This window comes from Aethalodelphis obliquidens, unplaced genomic scaffold, assembly GCF_003676395.1.
Source record: "Aethalodelphis obliquidens isolate GAN/ISIS:26980383/991018 unplaced genomic scaffold, ASM367639v1 scaffold65, whole genome shotgun sequence".
NCBI classification, from domain to species: Eukaryota; Metazoa; Chordata; class Mammalia; order Artiodactyla; family Delphinidae; genus Aethalodelphis; species Aethalodelphis obliquidens.
Window position 1 is genome coordinate 9,921,431 of NW_020838009.1, and position 5,040 is coordinate 9,926,470.

General features: G+C 43.1%; 1 long non-coding RNA gene and 1 pseudogene across 1 annotated transcript in view; both read right to left on the bottom strand.

Moving 5' to 3' along the window:
- The window catches only part of LOC113610835 (uncharacterized), a 25,783-nt gene extending 24,518 nt beyond the window's left edge, over positions 1-1,265 (bottom strand). Inside the window, exon 1 of the long non-coding RNA XR_003429241.1 lies at positions 868-1,265. This is a non-coding gene — a long non-coding RNA (uncharacterized LOC113610835). The remainder of the gene's footprint in view (positions 1-867) is intronic.
- A 411-nt stretch (positions 1,266-1,676) lies between these two features.
- On the bottom strand, positions 1,677-2,832 carry LOC113610818 (1,2-dihydroxy-3-keto-5-methylthiopentene dioxygenase-like; annotated as a pseudogene).
- Positions 2,833-5,040: the final 2,208 nt, after the last annotated feature.

The window sequence follows — 5,040 nt, forward strand, 5'->3', positions numbered from 1 at the left end:
AAAAAAAAAAAAAAAAAAAAAAAAAAAAAAAAAAATTAGATCATTTCATTAAAAAAAAAAGAATAAGAAATGAGAAAAACAAGTACAGGGTTAGACGAGCCAGCAGGAGTCTGTGGAACTTGAGATTTCACTGCAACAGGAAGGGGACGAGAGTGCCTTTTTTTTTTTTAGATTAAGGTGTTTTATTATTATTATTATTATTTGGCTGCGCTGCAGCATGTGGGATCTTAGTTCTCCGACCAGGGATCAAACTCAGGCCCTCGGCAGTAAGAGCATGGAGTCCTAAGCACCAGACCACCAGGGAATTCCCAAGGCATTTACTTTAGTTTGAATGGAAAGCGGCAAGTGGCATAAGCAACTGAGAATGTGCCCCTAATAGAGAGCTCTCCCCTCCTTGCACTCCTTAGTCCAAGGTATAATTTCAGGAGAAAAAAGCATCCTGTATCTAGTTAGTTATGTTATCTACGATTACACCTCTAGTCTGTTTCCCTACACCAACCGATTCAGCAGGACTGAATTGAGTTTAACTCAATTCTGACACTATCTACCTGGAGGTAGCGTTAGATCCCACAGATTAAGGGCTTAGTCCCACAACACTGATGCCTATCACAAATCTGGGACAATTGTACTTCTGACTCAGCGGCTAAAAATTGGGGATTTACATGACCTCTTCCTCGGGTCCCATAATTTGCTAGAACGGCTCACAAAACTCAGGAAATGTTGGTTTACATTTACCAATTTATTATAAAGGATACATAAAGACCACAGATAAACAGCCAGATAAGGAGGTACATAGAGTGAGGTCCAGAGGGTCCTGAGCACAGGCGCTTCTGTCCCAGTGGAACTGAGATGCTCACAAAAGATTACCTGTGAATAGCAGAAGGCCACTCGTATCGCTCAGGAAATTCCAAGGGTTTTAGGAGCTCTATGCCAGAAACTGGGGACAAAGACCAAAATATACTTCTCTGCCACAACTTTCTTCTAAGGCAGGCATGGCATTGACTGATACCTGGTTTAAAGTCTAAAAATCGTGTCCAGATAAGGCACACCAGCAGATAAGACTCTCATTCCGGTTAAAGTTGAACACGTGTCTGAACCACTGATCTTGACTGAGTTAGAGCAAATGACTGTGATTTGTCCACATTTCCACAGTTGTTTCCATGTAAAAATCAGTTTTATAGCGACTTTTATTAAAAAACATTCTTTGTTTAAATAGCTATGGCTTATTTTATCATAAGGCTTTTCTTTCTTTTTTAAAAATTTTATTTTATTTATTTTTATTTTTGGCTGCATTGGGTCTTCATTGCTGCGTGTGGGCTTTCTCTAGCGGCAAGCAGGGCTACTCTTCATTGCGGTGTGAGGGCTTCTCCCTGCGGTGGCTTCTCTTGCTGCAGAGCACGGGCTCTAGGTGCACAGCTTCAGTAGTTGTGGCATGTGGGCTCAGTAGTTGTGGCTCACGGGCTCTAGAGCGCAGGCTCAGTAGTTGTGGTGCAGGGGCTTCGTTGCTCCGCGGCATGTGGGATCTTCCCGGAGCAGGGCTCGAACCCATGTCCCCTGCATTGACAGGCGTACTCTTAACCACTGTGCCACCAGGGAAGTCTGCCATTAAAAAATATTCTGATCAAATAATCTTGCAAAGGAGATAAGCTTCAAGCCTTCAAGCTTCAAGCCTATAATATAAAAGCAAAGAGTAAATGATTTTCTGCTCAGTTATCACGTTTAGGATCTTTACAAGGAGTGTGCTAGGCCCCAGGGAGCACTCCTTGCTGTTCATGCCCAAAATTTCACGTCCTGTCCTGTCCTTGAGCGTGGAAATGGTCAGCCGACTGGTTGCAGTCCACACTGTTTCTCCCACAAACATCCACACAGCTGTCACATAGTTCTTTCCATCCAGTGTGAAGCAGTGATAAACTCCTGCAGGATGAGTTATCACATTTCCTTTCTCCATGAAAATCTGAAGTCCTCTTTATCTCTTTCATCAAAGTATCCACTGCCATCCAAGATGTAGCAAATTTTACATCCTAGTACAAATGCTCCCAGCAAAACATCTTAACCTTTTCTTCATAATTTGGAAATTTATTTTTGCATATGTTTATTATGACCATCCCAGAGTAGTCTAATTCTGGATCATTCTGATATTTGCCAGCTTCCAGTAAAGGACTCCAAGCTGGTGCAGCTGCTCCAGGAGGACTGGGCAGCTGGGCTCCAGGCCAGGGGGCCACCTCAGGTCATCTTGGGACTCCTCCATGTACCAGACCTCCTGCACCATGGTCTGGGCCTGGGATGGGGGTGGTGCGGTGCATCACCCGGGGCTCCCTGACCTGCATGGGCTGAGCTAGGTCGAGGCCCCAGTGGCCATTTTTTAGGGGGGCATCCCAGCTTGGGCCACTGCCCAACCCCCATTTCCCGACTGGGCGAGGCCTGACCCACGGTATTCACTTACAATAACAAAATGTACAAGTGATACTTTCTCAAAGGTTAACTGCAATGTGGAATCTGAAACAACACCAATATGCCTTTCCTACTCTGTTACATTCAAACCCCTCATATTCAAATCCATTCTGGAATAGGTCTCTTACCCATGCATAACTTTTTAACATCATGCATTGGTCATTTAGAAAATACTGGCTGAGTTATGCAGATCTTCCAAAAGTTGACACATTTCATTACACAATATGAAAAAAAATCACATTTGGTAGACCATTAATCTCATTAGAAACATCATGAAGAATTGGGAAGCTGGGACTTCCCTGGGTCCAGTGGTTAAGACTCCGTGCTCCCAATGCAGGGGGCCAGGGTTTGATCTCAGGTCAGGGAACTAGATCCCACGTGCATGCCGCAACTAAGAGTCCGCATGCTGCAACTAAAGATGCCGCATACGCCAATGAAAATCCCGTGGTGCCACAACCCAGCGCAGCCAAATAAATACATAAATAAATATTAAAAAAAAAAAAAGAATTGAGAAGCTCTCAAACTCAGGGTATATACAAGGTTTCCAAAATTTTAGTTTTCCCTTGAAAGCTCCAATATAAAAAAATCATTGGTAACATATACTATAAGCTATTTCCTTGAAGTGACTGGCTCATTTCATTCATTTTTGAGAAAATATCTGCCAAATATTTGAGTCCAAATGGCTTCTGCATCGGTTGTTCTTTTCAGCTGAAATGTTGTTCTGTGAAGAAAGCAGCTGCTTCAACCCACAGCTCAAATAAAGCACTCCCGCTCTTCCTCAGTGCTTTTCCAGGAGACAACCATCTTTCCAGGGTCTGCAGCACAAGTGCTTTGTATGTACTTCCATTTTTATTACGTAAGATATTAGAAAGATATATACCCAAGAGTTACGATTTAATCAAATTATTAATTTCTACTGCTTTATTTAGTACATCGTATTAATAGACTTAAAAAAAAAAAGACAGAGAGTGCACGATGGTGAGCAATAAAATCACTACTAGTATAGTTTGGTGCCTCTGCCATGATTCAGGGTAAGGTATAAGCGGTTTTCCCCACCGTTGCTTTTGTACCATTTGGGCAAATGTTAACACAGTGAGAAAGGCAAGTGACTTCTTAGTATTACGAAAATTATTTAGATCTCGTGGTGCCCCTCCTCCCCCAGGGTCCGCGGACCACACTTTGAGAACCGTCGTTTGCTCTAGGTCGCAGCATCTTGTCCTAACCTCCACTTAACTTTATATTCATTAAGTTCTGATCTTTCGTCCTTCTGAGACCGTAAAAACAGCCCAGCAGCCTCCTCTCGAGCACCTGGGGAGGCTGCTTCCAGCGGGAGCCAGAGCTGCGGGGCGTGGCCAGCGCCTCACCGCAGCTGGTACCCGAGGGGCCCTCACCCCTCTTTCCCTTACCTCACTTCCTCTTCCCCTCCCCAGCCCCTTTAACCCTTCGTTTTCCCCAAAGACGGAAAGAACGCGAGAGGAAATGCCTCAATTTAAAAGAAGCCGCCAGAGTGAATGGTGCTGGGACAGGGGACACTCTGCACAGCACATAAACGACTGTGACCGTTTGTTTCAAAAAAAAAAAAATCTATCTACCTATCTATTTCTATATATATCTTGATTGTTCTTTTTCTGGTTACAAAAGTAATAGATGCTTTGTTATATAATGTTCAACCCCCACAGAATTGCATAAAGTAGAAATTGAGTCTCCCACTATACCCCACTCCCATACCCTCTTAGGTTTCTGTGCCTTTAATTTTTCATATATAGGTATGCATGTATGTTAAGATATTTCTCTGCAACTTTCTATTTTCACTTAATTTATCACAATGCATTTTTCTTTTTCTTTTTTATTTGAGTCTTAACCATGCAGAGTCTTAACCACTGGACTGCCAGGGAAGTCCCCCAATGCATTTTTCTATATCAGCAAATATTTACCTCATTCTTAATGACAATGGACATTTAGGTCATTCCCAATTTTTCCCTATTACAAACAGTGCTGCAGTGAACACCTTGCACTTATGTGTCTGTACAATTTGGTAAGTATTTCTATGCTGTCAGTCTCTCAGAGTGGAATTTCCAGATGAAGAGTTACGTGCACTTTATAATAGGATGGATGATACTAAATTGCCCTCCAAAGAGATTGTACTAACCAACACTCCATCCAGCCACAGCAACGATATTTTGAAATGATCTGTTCATATCTCCATCTTCCGGATACCCTCACTGGACGCTGGTCCTCTCAGGAATAGAATGTGCCCTCTTGTCCATCTGTGGGTCACACCTGTCATGTCGTAGGAGCTCAGTAAACTGGTGTGGAGTGGATGTGAATGAACAGATAACATTAACACTATGGCCAGGCTTCTCCTATGTGTGCCAGGCACCATTCAAAGCAACTTATCTGCATGAATTTATTTAATCCTAGTAACTGCTAGGAGTAGGGATTTTTATTATCTCCATTTGCAGTTGAAGAAACTGAGGCTCAGAGAAGTTAAGTGACTTGCCCAGGCATGAGACAATCACGACAAAAGACTTCCACGGGACTTTCCTGGTGGTCCAGAGGTTAAGACTCCGCCCTTCCACTGTAGGGGGT